General features: G+C 45.1%; 1 protein-coding gene across 1 annotated transcript in view; it reads right to left on the reverse strand.

Annotated features, from left to right (window-relative positions):
- Eva1a (eva-1 homolog A, regulator of programmed cell death) overlaps positions 1-17,344 on the reverse strand; it is a 50,456-nt gene that overhangs the window by 5,642 nt on the left and 27,470 nt on the right. The gene's annotated exons all lie outside the window — the stretch shown is intronic.

A 17,344-nucleotide genomic window follows, 5' to 3' on the forward strand; every position in this document is an offset into this window, starting at 1 on the left:
ACCAGCCTGGTCTACAGAGCTAGTTCCAGGACAGGCTCCAAAGCCACAGAGAAACCCTGTCTTGAAAAACCAAAAAAAAAAAAAAAAAAAAGAAATGGGATCACAAATGACATGGCATTGCTTTGTAAATTTAAAGCTGGGCACGGCGGCACAGACCTGTAATCCCAGTGCTCTGGGAGGGGAGGTAGGAGGATCAGGAGGTTAAGTTCATCCCCAGCTACTGAGTTCAAGTTCAAGACCAACTTAAGCTACAAACCACCCACATGCGTGGGTGGGGGGTGGGGGCTTCTTACTGAGATTTTCAGATCTGTGTATTTATGGTGATAGAAGAACACCTGTAGGGCAGACCCACTGACTTGTTGATTGATAGCCTGTACGCTGTTTCTCATATTTTACATGTTAATGATTTAAAGATGGGCTGACAAGATGACTCAGCAGATAATGCTGTTTGCTGAGCAAGCTTGGAGTTTGATCTCTGCAACCCACACAAAGATAAGAAAAACGAGACCCTAGAATCCAGTGTTCTCTTCTTCCTGGATTCTGTAAGGTGAGCGGCCATGTTCTGCCACAGCTTCCCACTATGGTTGACTGAAAACTTTGAATTCATGAGCCAAAAATCCTCCAGCCTTTAAGTCGTTTCTTGTATTTGGTTAAAGCAATGAAAGATGAGTATTGTCGGATATGGGAAACCTTCGTACGGAAACCTAACTTCTGAGCTATGGGTTGATAGCTGTGATGAGACAGCCATGTGGAGGTCAGGGGAAGTGGTCCAGAGGGTGCCCAGGTGTGAGAGATGCGTAGCTGTGTGGGAAAGCAGGAGATGCCAATCTTAAAGAGAGGGTTCAGATCTTGGTCACTCGGCTTTGCAAATCCTGCTTTCTGTTACTATGATAAACAAACAAGACAAAAAGTGACCAAAAGTCACTTGAGAGGGAAGGATTTGTTTGGCTTATGTGTGCATCACTGAGGGGAGTCAGGGTGGGAACTCAGGTAGGGCAGGAACCCAAAGGCAGGAAGTTAAGCCGAGGAATGCTATTCTCGGGCTTGCAGGCATCTCCTTGCCTCCAGATTGCTCAGCTTGCTTATGCAACCCAGGATCACCTGCCCAGGAGAGGCATCAGCCACAGTGGGCTGCCCCACCTCACATTAGTCAATCAAGAAAATGCCCCATAGACTACAGGCTAATCTGGTGGAGACAATTCCTCTATCATATGGTTTGTGTCAAACTGACAAAACTAGCCAGCACATCTATGACCAGTTCATGTTCCTCTGATGACAATGTGCTATCTAATGTCAGCCTGAGATAAGTCGGATTCAAAGACCCACTGATCCTGGGCCAGAGCAAAAGTAGAAAATTGTTAAGCTCCCAGATACAAGGGATGTGACTTGGGCAATTAAGAACCTCCCATGAGGTTAAAACCCACGAATCATCTTTCTGCTGCTCGGCCAGGAGGAGGGCCCTCCTATCAATGATCAGTCACTTCAGCTAGGGTCCATCTCAGGCTCACAGAACCTCAAGTCCCATAGCACGTGATAAAATACTGACGGTGGAGGGGGGCTGGAGATGGCTCAGTGGGTTGAGTGTCAGCTGCTGCGCAAACCTAAGGATCTAAGTTTGCATTCCCACCACCCATGTAACAGCTGAGATGGGGGCACATCACCATAACTCTGGCCCTGAGAGCCAGAGACAGCTCTCAGGGACTCACTGCCCAGGCAGCTGAGCCAAATCAGTGAATTCAACAAGAGACCCTGCCCCTCAAAATGAAGGGGAGAGTCTGAAAGAGGAAGACAGCTGACTTCAGTCTCTGGCCTTCACATGTGGCCTCATGGGTAAGTGTAACACACACACACACACACACACACACACACACACACACACACACACACACACTGGAATGGGGCGAATGGGGAGCGAGTGCCATACCCTGGATCGGTAGCAGAGAGAGACCTGGCAGAACTGAGTCAGGGCTTAGGAGATGGATCTCTGAAAGGCAAGAGAGGCTCAGTCTGGGTGACCCTAGCAGACCTCATTCCAGTGATAATTCCAAAATGTATCATTGGGAAAAAGCAAAATGAAAATCTATTTGCTGGAAAATGAGTTCTGCTGTTTACGAGAATCAAACCTCTCCCAGGGGTCGTGTCCTGGCTTGGCTGTTCTATGCGGAAAGATCCAACAGCCCCATTCTCTCTCAGGCAGGCTTGATGAGCCTCAGTGCCTACCCCCAGGGGCTACCAGCCTTGATTTTCCTGCCACGGTCTGCAGAATAGATGAGGTCATTGTACCTGAGGAGACCCCTTGTTAGGAAGCCCAGAGTCCTTCCTCTATCCACACAGCCACCAGGGCCCTTTAGGCCACTGACCCTGCCAGTATTGCTGTGAATCTAAGAAAGCCTGGACTCTGGCTATGAGCTTTGCTCTAGGGTAAGGTGTCTTCACAGTGGAAAGTGTGTGTAAGAGGGATAAGGTGGCAGATTTTTAAAAAATTTTTATTTTGTATTTTTGAAATAGGGTCCCATGTAGCCCAGGCCAGCTTTGAACTCCTGATCCTTTTGCCTCTATCTCCGAAGAACTGAGATCCCAGGATGCACCATGGATGGCTTTAACAGAACCGATTTCACTGCATTTGACAGACATGTTCTTGATTCTTTCCATGCTGTATTTAGCTGACAAGGCACGCGTGTTAGACAGTGTATTCACTGCCCTCATCCCCACCAGGCCTCAAGCTTCTCCATGAAGATGTCCTTTCTCTCCCACTCCTGAACTTTATATCACAGAAAATGCAGACATGGCCTGCGTGTAAAAAAAAAATACTGACAGTCAGGAAGCAAGAGCTCCTGGGAGTTAACACATCCTTTCTCACGTCATTCCCAGTCCTTAGATTCCTGTGAGCTTGTGTGCAGTCAACCTACATATGTGTGCATGTGCAAGAACCTACATATGTGTACCTGTGCAAGTGGAGGCCTACAGCGGAGCTATCGGAGGTCTTCCCCAGTCGGTGTCCACCCTACTTTTGGAGGCAGGGTCTCTCAACCTGGAGTTTGCTCCTCTAGCTAGTCAAGCGAGCCAGCTTGCTCCTGGTACTCCCATCTCTGCCTCCCCAGCACTGAAAGTACATATGCTCACCTGGTGTTTAAAAGGCTGCAGGGATTTGAACACAGCTCTAAATCAAACAGCCACATTGATAGGTCAGAAATAAATCTTGAGTAGACTACTTTAAAAACCCCTGGAGAGTTCAGGCCACTAATGCAGTCAACAGACTATCTCTGCCAAAGCTCCTGTCCCCGTGCCTTGGAGACACATTCATTACAAGACCATGATCTCAGACCATGTCACATCAGTCACATGCACCCAACACTGAATAGACACAGTGTAAGAGCTCAGACAAGTCCTTCATTTCCCAACCCATCACGAGTGGAGTCGCTTTGCATCCTCTTGTGATAGCCTGAATGTGAAATGTCCCTCCAGGCTTCCGTCTGAACACCTAGTTCCCAGCTGGTGGTCTGCCTGGAGGGGCTATGAAACCCTTAGGAGGTGGGCTCAGTGGGAGGAAGGGGGTTCCTGGATGAGTGGACCAGTAGACGGACAGTCCTGTCCACATCCTGTGCTCTCCATTTCCTGACCCATCAAGATGTATAGAGTCAGCCACAGGTTCCCACTGCCGTGACTTCTCCACCATGATAAACTTTATCCTTCAAATATGAACCAAAAGGAAACCTTCTTCTCTCCTGCTGCTTCTTACCAGGCATTTCATCACAGAAAAAGGACAGAAACCAAGGTAGTCCTTTCCCGACATTGAACCCAAAGAATGTTCACAGACATAGAAATACATACTGTACTGTATACACATGTGCATATACTCTGGGGGGCAGAATGAAAGCAGGAAGGATGGGGAAAGAAGGCAAAGAGGAAGTTTGATAGGTGATTGACAAGTGACATACAGATGATAATAGATTGGAAGAAATGCAGATGGGTAGATAGGAGATAGAACAAAGATAGATTTTAAAAAAAGATGACTAGACAGACAGACAGAGATGGGGGGGCTCTCATTTACTGAATCTTTGCTAGGATCAGGGAAAATGACTTTGTGCTAGCCTTTTATTTTTAAATATTAGCACCATTTAGGATAGTGGGTAAGTACTGGTACCTATTCTTAAAACTGAGACCAAGGGGTGCACGAGATGGGAAACCACGCTTGAGACAAAGAGTAGAAAAACAATCATGCTGACCTCATACTCTGCCTTCACTGACCTGCTACACAGGCCTAACTTCTACTGTTGTTGGTTTGTTTGTTTGTTTGTTTGTTTATGAGATGGGATTTTGCTATGTTGCCCAGGCTGATCTTAAACACTTGTTCTTCCCGCATCCAATTCCAGAGTGCTGAGGCCTCACGATGGAAATTGCTAATTCGAGCCTAACTAACTTTTTTCTCACATCAAAAAACACTTCCTTTTACATAGAGCCCACCAGATGCGGATTCCAAGAGAAGTACACCAGCCAGAGCGAAGGCTTTACTGGAACTCACTGGGTACCAAACTGAGGCTTCAAAGTAGGTTTTCAGAGTCGTGTAATGTGAATAGTGCCAACGCACTTTTCTGCGACATCAAACTGGAGTTCTAGACTGTTTGTTTTTTCTCTCCTCTAATACTTCCTGCTCCAGGTCACTTCCCGCTTGACCCACCGGGTCTTGACCACATGCAGACATCTGTTAATTACCCAGGAAGCGGGGTGAAGAGGGCTTTTGTTGGTTGTTTTCCTTTAATAAATAAAAATAAATGTATTACTCTATCTTGCTTCCTGCAGGGTCATTGTTTTCGTGAGCAGGAAGAGGCCCTTTGTGGAGGTTCTGAGGCCGGTTTCATTTGTATGCTGGGAAGTCAGTGCAGGCCGCTGAAACTGTAGGAAGTGCAGCCACACCAGGCCTGGCCCAGATCAGGCCTGGTCAGCTGGTCTCCAAGCCAACATAACATGTTCTCTCTGCCTGAGGTTTCTGGTCCTCAAAGTTTTCCATCTTTAAGAAGGAAGGAAATACACGTTTGAAATGGGCCTTAAAGAGAGTGGCAAGGTTGTGTGGAATCAGGAAGGACTTGGCAGATGTCTTCACTGTGTTCTCCATCGTTACACAGATGGTGCTTTGTGGGATTCTGCCCCACACCATAGGAAAAGGAATTCTTCCACCAACACTCCAGGCCTCTTTGAAATGTTGAAGGAGGCAGGCATCCCTCAGTCTCTTTCACCCCTGGTTTGTCCAGCTTGGGAACAAGGAATACTGCAGAATGCCCCTGCCAGGCCTGCTCTGACTTCGGCTCCTTTGGCCCTTCCCTTTCTCCCACCTCCTGGGCAGTAAGCACCCCACCAAGAAGCTCCACACCCCTGGCCCTTATCTAATTCACAGCTGACTCTTCTCTCCCCTTAGGTACCAGAGTCACCAGGAAAGAGAGAACTTCAACTGAAGATTTGCCCAGATCAGGGCTGGAGAGATGACTCAGTGGTTAAAAGCACTGGCTGCTCTTCCAGAGGACCCAAGTTCGATGCCCAGCATCCAAATGGTGGCTCGTAACTCCAGTTCTAGGTTATCTGACTCTGTATATTCAGGCAAAACACACATAACATCTAAATAAAGAATTGCCCAGATCAGGCTAGTCGCTGGCCATTTTTTTGAGACATTTTCTAAATTGCTATTTGATGGAGGAGGGTCCAGCCCAAGGTGGGAGGTGCCTTGCCTAGGCAGGTGGCTGTGAACAGTATAAAAAAGAAAGCTGAGCAAGCCAGCAAGCAGCATTCCTCCATATCTGCTTCGGCTCCTGTCTTCAGGTCCTGCCCCTGAATTCCCTTGATGATGGACTATATATACCTGTAAGATGAAATAAACCCTCTCCTCCTCTTCCTCATTGCTTTTGGTCATGGTGTTTTATCACAGCAACAGAAGGCAAACCAGCTTCCCTGGGGCCATAGAAAGGAAGGGCAAAGGAAGACTCAGATGCATCCCTGACTGACCTCACCACTGCTGGAGACTACAGCCTCATGCTTGTCTGAGTCCTGTGATTAATCAGTCCCTCCAGCCTAGGAAACACCTTATGTACTTCTACTATAATTAGCTATATAGCCATTACCTTCTCCATACGACAGTGAGAAACTGGAGGGCAGAAACCATGAGTCACTATGGGTTCTCCGAACCCAGCTCATGTGTTTATCATAAATACGATGAATATTTTACATCATGAGTGACATTTAAATTAAATCATGAATATAAATTCTAAAAGTTCAGTTAATACTATTCTATATTCATAACTGTATTACATGTCTGAGTGTATGAGTACGCCTATAGATATGGATTGTGTTATTAGTTAGCTTTTTGTCTCTGTCAGCAAAATACCTAAGATAAACAACTTAAAGATTTATTTTGGTTCATAGTTTCAGAACCAAAGTTTCAATTGTCATCTTGACACAGCGTAGAATTACCTGGGAAGAGAGTCACAAAGAGAATCTGTCTAGAGCAGGTTTGCCTGTGGAAGATTGTCTTGCTGATCTTAATGGATGTGAGAAGCTCAAGCCCACTGTGGGCTGCACCATTCCCTGGGGTTGGGTCCTGGACTGTATAAAAGAGGAAGAGTGAGCAAGGCAGTAGGTAACGATGCATTTTTCTCTCTGTTCTTGACAGTGGATATGATATATTCTAGTTGCTTCAAGTTACTGCCTTAATGATCGCCTGTGATCTGCAACTGTAAACCAAAAGAAACTTTTCTGCCTTAGAGCTGCTTTAGTTAGGGGATTTTATCACAGCAACAGAAATGAAACTGAGACACAGCAGGTTCAATGCATCGTTGCTTGGACAGATATCATGGCAGTGTCAATGTTGGCAGAGGAGAGGACACCTTATCTCACGGCACACAGGAAGTAGACAGGAAGACAGGAAGAGGCCAGGGAAAATGTATCTACAAGGACCCTTTAGTGACCTACTCCTCCACTAGGCTCTGCTTCCTAAAGTTTCCAGAAAATGCTAAAACAACACCCCCAACCAGTGACGAAGCCCACTGCCCATAGCCTTTTGAGAGACACTTTACATCTGAGCAGTGTGTATGCTGGATCACATATGTATGTGTGGAGGTGTATGTATATACGATGAAATAACATCAGAAGAATGTTATTACATCTAAACAATGTGTATGCTGAATCACATATTTATGTGTAAAGGTGTATGTATATACGATAAAATAACATCAGAAGAATAGAAAATGAAACCATAAGATATCTCAGTGGGTAACGGTGCCTGCAGCCAAGCCTGACAACCTGGGTTTGAGCCCCAGGCCCAGCATGGTGGAAGGAGAGAACTCTTACAGGCTATGCTCTGACTTCTACATGCTTACCGCGGCATGTGCGTGCACATGTGCACATACACAAGCAATAAAACCCTCTTAAGTTTACAAATAAGTAAATAATAAAGAACTTTTGAGAAACTTTATAAAGCATGCCATTTAGTTAAAGGGGACTTGCTTTATGGCAGTTTTACTGTGAGCCAAGTGCTTTGGAAGCTCTCAGCAGCTAAGAGCACAAAGTCCTCCGTTCTCAGCCAGCAACAGAAACCCGAAACTATAACACTTTCTCAAGTGTTCAAATTTGTGACTGGCTCAGTTGAGCTGGGGAAGTCTAAGGCCTTCTACTGAAAGAACACCTCCTTCACACCAAGCTCACGAGAAACTCCAGGTAGATTCTGTGCAACTACTGCACTGTCAAGACAGATGGATCTGCAGGTTATCAGTTAAACAAAAGCTGTAAGCTGGGACTAGAGGACTGGCTCAGCTAACAAAGGCCTTGCTGTGTAAGTGTGGGGACCCGGCCCCAATCTCCAGCATCCTGTAATAATAAGCTGGGAAAGTGGTTATACTTATAATCTCAGTGCTGGAGTGGTAGAGACAGGCAGACACTCGGGGTTCTTCCAGGCAAACTAGTCAGCTCCAGAGTCAATGAAAGACCCAGTATCAGAAAATCAAGAGGACGGCAATAGTAGAAAACACCTGACGTCAATCTCTGACCTCCACAATGCATAGCGCACACATGTACACGCACTCATATATACATACACACCAATACAAATGTGTGCTTATACCACACACACAAAATAGGAAAAACATATGAGCTAAGTGTAGTCGAGTTTAGTTACAATCTTAGCAAGTGGGAGGATCAGGAGTTCGGCCTGCCCCAACTACATGAGACCCTGTCTCAAAAAACACCACTATACATACTTACACACACACATACACACACATGTACACACATACATATACACACACATATGCACACATGCACACACACTTACCTTTAACGATCCACCAACACCTCTTCACAAAATACTACTAAACACAAAATCAAACGACAAATTAGAAAAGATCGTTTGTTATATTAGCAGAAGCATGGGATCAACACATAAAGAATACCTAGAAAAAACATTAAGAGAGATAACAAGAGGGCTGGAGAGCTGGCTCAGCAGTTAAGAGCACTGGCTGCTCTTCCAGAGGACCAGGGTTCAATTTCCAGAACCCACAAGGCAGCTCACAATTGTCTGTAGCTCCAGTTCTCGGGGATCTGATGCCCTACTCTGATCTCCCCAAAGCTGGTATACATACCCGCAGGCAAAACACCCATACACACAAAATAAAAAAATAAAGATTTTTAAACAAAATAGGTAACAACTGATAAAGAAAATTTGGAAAGCATTTGAGTAATTCACAGAAAAAGGAAGCACTAGGGATGGGTCTTTGGCATATGGAAGATGCCCCTGAGATGACTGGGACACTGTGGGCCACAAGCTACCTCTGCCAGGACTCCTGCATGTACAAACAAAGTCCACTGAAAGCGAGGCATGTTTGTTCAGTTATGTAGCCTTTACTTGCTCTTGAGCTACAGTGGAGTTAAATTGGTAGAACATAAGCTGGACTACAAAGCTGAAAACACTGTCATTTTATAGGAAAACAAAGTTTGCTGAGCCCTGGTCAACAGAAATTAAATTACATGTAGGCAGCCTTTTCTATCTATCAGATTGTCAAAGCTCCAAACACAACTGAAAACATTGTCCCGGGGCTTTGCGTATTTCTCTTTTAAAAGATTAGTAGAGCTCTTTAGGTAGCAACTTGATGACATTTTTCCTTTGAATGGGATGCGATGCAGCCTCTGTCCTCTGGGAAACCGAGTCTAGAAATGCACTTGAACGTGTATGCTGTCATCACTTATCACTGCTCTGTTTGAGAGTCCTGAGCCATTCCCACTGGCCATCTGCAAAGGGCCTAAGCTTGGGGCCCTCTGTGGAATGGAAGAGTAAGCAGCTGTCTAACAGAACAGGGAAGGTTGCTCTATAACAACCCACAGTGTCTCCAGGACAAAATGCTTAGTGGGAAAAGCAGAGCACAGGCAGTGGATTCAGTTCACTCATACAGGGAAAGATGAGCAGAAGGTAGACCAAAGTCTGCGAAGAGAACTGGATGGAGAGACGGCTGTGAGATTAGACTTCCTCTGTGTCTTTTCACAGGGCGATAAGGAGAAGGAGAGACAGGACGTACCCAACATGTGCTGATGGGAGTAGGCAGACTGACCAGAAGCAGCCCACTGAGAAGGGAACATTAAAGGAAAACCCTAAAGATTAGGGTCCTGAGCACTCACAGAGGACCCAATCATTAAGTCAAAATGAGTAATTATTCCATTTATTCTTTCTAAGGACCCTATTAGAAATTATTAATGAGGCTATTATTATTAATGAGATTATTATCTTCTCTATAAAGCATCATATACTGGCTAATGAGTTGCGGAATTGTTAATTCCCTCAATACAATTGCTGAGGCAGAAGGGCTAAAATACAAGTCAAGGAACATGGATGGGTGAGAGAAATACACCAGTGAGAGATGGGAGAGAACTCCCCAGCCTCCTATGGCAGAAAAAACTCCTCAGCCTTCTATGGGAGAGAATTCCCCAGCCTCCTATGGGAGAGAATTCCCCAGCCTCCTATGGGAGAGAATTCCCCAGCCTCCTATGGGTAGAGAACTCCCCAATCTCCTATGGGTAGAGAACTCTCCAGCCTCCTATGAGTAGAGAACTCCCCAATCCCCTATGGGTAGAGAACTCCCCAGCTCCTATGGGAGAGAACTCCCCAATCTCCTATGGGAGAGAACTCCCCAGCTCCTATGGGTAGAGAATTCCCCACCCTCCTATGGGTAGAGAACTCCCCAGCTCCCATGGGAGGAGAACGCCCCAGACTCTAAGGGCAGAGAACTCCACAGACTCACTAGACGACCAACTTAAGATTTTACACTACCTGTAGCCAACAAATAGCATTAACAGTTAAAGCATACATTTGGATTATTTTGGTAGATGTATGTGCTTGTGATGTGTGTCTATGTGTATTCATGCTTATGTGTGTGTGCACACATACATGTAGAAGCCAGAGGTTAACATCTGGTGTCTTCCTTGATGGCCCACCTTACACACCAAGACAGCCTCTCTCCCTTGGGCTCCGAACTCACCCATTTGGCCAGTCTAGCCAGCCAGCTTGCTCCAGGACATCCTGTCTGCACCTCCCATGCACTGGGATTGCAGGCAGGCCACGGGGCATTTATGTGGGTGATGAGGATCTGAACTCCAATCCTCGCACTTGCATAGCAAGCTCAAGACAGCAGCAAAATAAAGAGAATTCCATCCTCACTCCTGCAGACAGATCAGTCTGCAACAGAAATACGAATTATGGATTGGAGGCAGGAAGACAGTGGACAATGCCATTAAGGTTATTTGGGCAAATGCAAGATGAAGTTCAAACTAACTCAGTGCCGGGAGCCATGAAGGGGAAACACAACTGAAGGACCGGGAGGGGTGATCGGACTGACCTTAACCAAAGGGAGGGGGTCTATAAAGAAGACATATGTACAGGTGAAAATTGTATTTCTGAGTTAGGTAAACAGAACAGTCTAGTCTAGGCTGAGCCCAGGAGGCTATGGAGCTCAAGTAGACAGCAAAATGAGAATTATCTAACGTACGTATGACACAAGTAAAAGTTAATATTCTAATCCAATATTCTTATAAGGTGCCACCAATGAGTTACAGAACACAGCGAAGCCAGCAGGGGAGGGGGTGTGGCTCAGTCACTAAACCATTTGCATTGCAATCACAATGGTCTGAGTTTGAGACCCAGAACCTATCTTTTTTTTTAAAAAAAAAAAAAATCCAAACATGGTTGTTCTTGCTTGTAATCCCAGGGCTGACAAGTGGAGTCAGGCCAATTCCTGAGGCTTACTGGCCAGCCAGCTTGGCTATACTTCTCCAGTTTCAGAGAGAAACTCTGTTTCAAAAACCAGTTAGTAGCCTGCAGAATGGCAGCTGAGGCTGTCCTTTAGCCTCCATGTGCACGGGTATTACACATGCACTGCACACCCAATACCACACAGAAACAACATACCAAAAAGACAGACCATCAAAATAATATAAAAAGTGCACAGCCACCCATCTGATCCTAGTACCCACATACAAATTATAGTTGAGCGCAGTCGCATTTAAAACTGACAGACAGCAGAAGTACACGTGTTATACATTATACACGCATGTTCTTTACCCCCAATAGCACATGATTACATATTTATTTCACTTCATATTCAGCACAGTTTCTCATTTTGTCCATCAAAATTATTCTGAGGGTTCTCATCCTCATAGTGATTGTTCCTGCCTACATCTCTAATGATGTCCTGAGAAGAAATTCCTAGCGATGGGACTCCTAAATACATAATATATGCATGTTTAAGGCTTTTGGCAGATATTGCAAAACTGTTGCCTGCAGAGCTTCCATCCGCCTGTGATTCCACCGGCTTTGCGTGTAAGCACCGGCCTCCCGCACTCCTATCCTACCCTCGTCTTTCATGTATTTGTTAGAATTTTAAACTGCTCAGTTTCACCAGCCATTTGCATTTTTTCCTTATGTAAACTGCTAATTCTGATCCTTCATTGCCTTTTACTCTTGGAACTCTTTTATTAAATTTGTGAAATTTTGTTATTTATTTCAATATTTTATCATTAGTAACATTTTTTTTTCCCTTAAAGAAAGTCTATCCACTCTTCCTCCATCTCAACCATTGGATATGGGAGCAGGGAAGAAGATATCTTAATTAAGGGAGCCATTTTAGTGTTGACAAGAGACTTGGCTCTAAAGGGATTCCCAGGTGTCCAAGGAGATGTCCCCAGCTAGGTCCTTGGGCAGCAGAGGAGAGGGAACCTGAAATGGCCCTATCCCATAGCCACACTGATGAATATCTTGCATATTACCATAGAACCTTCATCCAGATGGAGATAGAGATAGAGACATTGGAGCACTGGACTGAGCTCCCAAGGTCCAGATGAAGAGCAGAAGGAGGGAGAACATGAACAAGGAAGTCAGGACTGCGTGGGGTGCATCCACCCACTGAGAAGGTGCAACTGATCTAATGGAAGCTCACCAAAGCCAGCTGGACTGGGACTGAATGAGCATGTAATCAGACTGGATTCTCTGAATGTGGCTGACAATGAGGGCTGACTGAGAAGCCAACGATAATGTTTTGATTCTACTGCATGTACTGGCTTTTTGGGAGCCTAGTCTGTTTGCATGCACACCTTCCTAGACCTGGATGGAGGGGGGAGAAGTCCCTGACTTCTCTAAGACTGGAGAGGGAAATGGGGAGGGGGGAGTGGGAGGAAAATGGGAGGAGGTGGAAATTTTAATAAATAAATGTATAAAAAGAAAGAAAAAAGGAAGAAAGAAAGAAAAGAAAAGAAAGAGTCTATCTAGTATGGTGATTGCAACTGTAACCCTAGGACCTATAAAGCGGAGGCAGAGGCATTGCCATGAGTTAGGGGCCAGTCTAGGCTGTTCTATTTATCATTCCTGTTCAGGGAGTATTTTGTGGAACTGATAATTATTAGAATAGTTAATGTTGAGGGTGGCTATTTGCTGTGAAGATGGTAACGTTTTACAATAGTTATGGTATAAGATTCATGTCACACAGACACTGGACAAGACATACTAGAAGCAAACAGGAAGAGCATAGTACCATGTCACAGGCTCTACTGGGATCAGAGGCCATGGGGGTCTGCTGGCTTCCATGTAAACACACATTAACCCTATCTAGAGAATCAGAAAGTAAAGCCAGCCTCTCCCCAAAGGAAACAATAAAAAAAAAAAACAAGACGGTCCTTTCCTTTTCAAATAACGTCCATAAACGCCAGCTAACAGACAAAACAAAAACCAGCTACCAAAAGATGAAAAACTCACTCGAGCAGGCAGGAGGGTTTCCGCGTGTAATCAAAAAGCTGCTTCTGTATAAAAGTGACTGATCCATAGAAACAACTTCAGGAAGTCAGTCATCTTGCAGAAAAGCCCAACTCTGAGTTAAGAAAGAGACAAATATGGGGGCTCCCAGATTTACATAACCTTCTATCTCCCTCTCTCTCTCTCCTGGGGGCTCAAACACCTCATATAATCCCTAAAACTCACACATACATACACACACAAACAGAGAGAAAGAGAGAGAGAGATACTTGCCAAAGGACTAAGACAGTTGGGTGTATTAGAAGTAGCAACTATGTTGCTTTAAAAAGGGGGGGGGGCTTCATGGGTTAGACAAGAGGCAACTTGTATTAGTCAGGACTCATGATCAGAGGCTATAGAATCCCACAGTCTGCAGGCTGGAGAACCGAGAAAGCCAACCACTGCTCAGTTGTTGGAGCAGCTGGAAGCCCCAGAATAAGAGGGACCAGTAACTCAGGCTGAAGGCTGGTAGGTTTAATGCTGGTGGAAGTCCCCATTGAAATATGGACTATCTTGGAGTTTGATGTCAATGGTCAATGACAGCAGCAAGAAAAACCACTCAGGAAAAGTTGCACCTACCTGTGATGTTTCCCTGCAATTACCAACTTAACACACTCTTAAATCTAAGGTGGAGAGAATCTCAGTGGTTGTCTAGCTCAAGCTGGCCTGTTTGCAGCTGAGGGAAGTTGTCTTAACTGAGTTAACTGAGGTGAACAGACCCAGCCCACTATGGGCAGCACCATTCCCTGCATAGGGGATCCTGTGTTGTTTAAGAGGAAAGGCAGTGAGCCGAGTACATACATGAATGCCTTCATCCTCTCTCTGCTCTTGACTGTGGATATGACTAGCCTCTTCAGATTCAAGACACTATAACTCTCCTGTAGTTCTGGACTCCAGCCTGGAATGGGGAGCTAAAGCAAACCCTTTCTTTCTCAGCTGAGCTGTTCTGTCAGGGTTTTTATCGCCGCTGCAGCAAACAACACTAAGACATCGCCAATGAACAAGTTTCCCCCTTCTTCCTCGTTACTGTTCCACTCAGACCTGCAGCCTATGAACAGAGCCACCCACACTCAGGATGAGTCTTCCCCACCTGGCTCGCTGTCTCGTGCCAATCTCTGTAAGGTCTGTTAGACAAATCCAGATGCATGCCAAAATTCTAGGTACTTCTTGATCCATTCAGGTAGATAATGAAGATCAGCCAGCGCACAGCTGAAGCACTGGAGTAAGCAGGAGACATCAGGTCCCCTTGAAACTAATAACCAGGTGGAGGAGAAAGGGCATGGGAGAGAGCAAGGCAAGATGAAGGTTTTCCCACAAGTCTCTCCTGCCATGTTTTCTAGCTTCTAATCTATGACTACATTTTTAAAAGGACAATAGCTATTTTTTTACCTAATGTATTTATCTTTGCGTTTTAAAATCACCTTTTCATTGCCTTCATAGTTGAGGCATGTCCCTGATTTCAGAATTTAAAAAAAAAAATGTATGTGTGCCTTTGTGTGTGGGTATGTGCACGTGCGTGCAGGTCCCTGTGGAGGCCAGAAGAGGGTGCAAAGTCTCCTAGTGCTGAAGTTACAGTAGGTTATGAGCTGTCAAGTGTGGGCGCGAGGAACTGAATGTGGGGATTCTCTACAGGAGTAGCATTCACTCTTGACTGCTGAGCCATCTGTTTAGCCACTCAGAAAAATTTTAATCACTGTCTTTTTTATTACACATGAGAACTTTTATCTTAGACATCCAAGTTCCCATTTTCTGGCATTCACTTTAAAACTTAGCCATGCTTATTCAGTTTTAAAAAAATGCTCCCATGTTATTTATTTATTTATTTATTTATTTATTTATTTATTTATTTGGAAGGGGGTAGCATTTGTGCCTTGGCATGAATGTGGAGGGCAGAGGACAACTTCCTGGAGTTGGTTCTGTCTCCCATCATGTGGCTCCTGGGATCCCAACTCGGGCTGTCAGGCTTGGCGGCACACGTCCTGTCCTGCTGAGCCCTCTCCTCAGCTCCCTCCCCATGCTCACTTACAGGAAGGAAAAGGTTCACTATATTCCACATAATAATTCATTCCAGTATAATGGGGTAGGGAAAAGGAGACAGGAAAATAGGACCATGGGCTTTTTCAGCCTCAACAGGATCACAGGACATCCAGTAAACAGCAATCAATTCAATGAATTACCACATCCAGTGGCCACAACCCAGGGTCAGGCTGGTAAAAATGGAAACTGGCGAAGGGCTTCCTGTGCTGAGCAGGGAGTCAAAGTCCAGCGCACTGTTTGTTCTCATCAGAGGCATTTTCATCCAAGAGCTGGCTTGAAGGCATCCTTGCGACTGTGGAAAGCCTGGACCCTCCGGCTGCCTGCCTACAACCTCACTGTGGGGCAGTATTCAGGATAGAGTCAGTAGAGCCCCCTCCAGTCACTATGCGAACATGGTGTCACAGCCGCAAACTTCCATACCCTAGCTTTGGTGTTCTTTATCCCCAGCAAAGCTGGAATATACAGCAAAAGGGCTGGAAGTGTAGCTCTATGTGTAGGGTGCTAGCTTAGCCTGCATAAACCCCTGGGTTCAACCTCCAGCACAGACCACACGAGGTGGCAGAAAAACAAGAGACAGTCCAAGACAGTCCATGAGACTCTTTCTCCATTAAAAATATAAATAAATAGGAGTGAAATCTCTCTGGTGTGTGGATGCCCAGGAAGGAGGCAGAGGGTCTCGAATTTCCTGAAATGGGGCAGAGTTGGTTTCTCCACATCATGAAAGAAGACCCAGGATGCATGGCACCGATGGATTAGCTACCCTATGATGGTCAGTGTTGATGGTCAACTTCACAAACTTCGGTGCACCCATGAGGGATTGTCTAGATTAAGGTTAGCCTCTGAGAGTGTCTGGGAGAGATTCTCTTTTTAAAAAATATATATTTGATAACCCTTTGAGAATTTCATACTTGCATACAATGTCTTTTGATCATGTTCACCCACCCCCTCCCCCAGCTCCTCCTAGACTCAACCTTACTCCCTTCCAAGTTCATGGCCTTTGGGAGATTATATTTATTATGTTACTTAACGTGAGAAATCAATCTCAGTTAGGAAAGATGGACAGAGAACCAGATCCAAGTAACGACATGCCTGTGCTTGCTGCTCTCTGACCCTGGTTGTGAGGACTGCCTTGATTTCCATGATGGGCTGTAACATTAAACTATAAGCCAACACATACCCCTTCTTTCTTGAGTTGCTTTTGTTGGGGTGCTCTGTCATAGTAGCAGGAATAAGACACGCCCCATCTTGCCAACCACAGCTGAATCAGACAGGTTAGTCCTCGGAAGTTCTCTGACTGTGGCTGAGCCATTGTAAATAGAAGCATTGGGCTTTACATTTGAATTCTTAAGTTACCAATATGAGCTCTGGCTAGAAAAGTTAGAAAATAAAACCCTTCCCCTAAAGGGAGGCGAATCAAAACATCAGCCCCTTCTTCATGCAGTATCCGTACAACTCCAGGCAAAACAAAACAAAATACAAGCAAGTTTTCAAAGCACAAGAGATTAAAACACTCACTACAGCAACATAGAAGTTCTGGTCATTCAAACAAGAGGCCATTTTCACATGCTATTAAATATCACTTTTATATGAACAATGTCTGGTCTCCAGAAAAAAAAAAAAGGAGTCAGCTGTTTTGGTGAAGAGCAAGACTTTGAATCAAGAAAAGGTAACATCAGGTTTCTGAGAGTCACATACCTCTGCTCCCTCTCCTCCAGAAGGCTCTTAGACACCTAGACACCTCAGAATGACCCCAGAAACACAACACACACACACTCACACGCATACACATCCTCTCTCTCTCACATACACTCACATGTATACACAGTCTCTCTCTCTCACACACACACAAACACACACACACATTCTCACTCACATGCATATACATCCTCACTCACATGCATATACATCCTCACTCACATGCATACACATCCTCACTCACACGCATACACATTCCCCCTCTCTCATAAACACACTCACATGCATACACATCCTCACTCA

This window comes from Microtus ochrogaster, assembly GCF_000317375.1.
Source record: "Microtus ochrogaster isolate Prairie Vole_2 chromosome 14 unlocalized genomic scaffold, MicOch1.0 chr14_random_3, whole genome shotgun sequence".
Taxonomy (NCBI): domain Eukaryota; kingdom Metazoa; phylum Chordata; class Mammalia; order Rodentia; family Cricetidae; genus Microtus; species Microtus ochrogaster.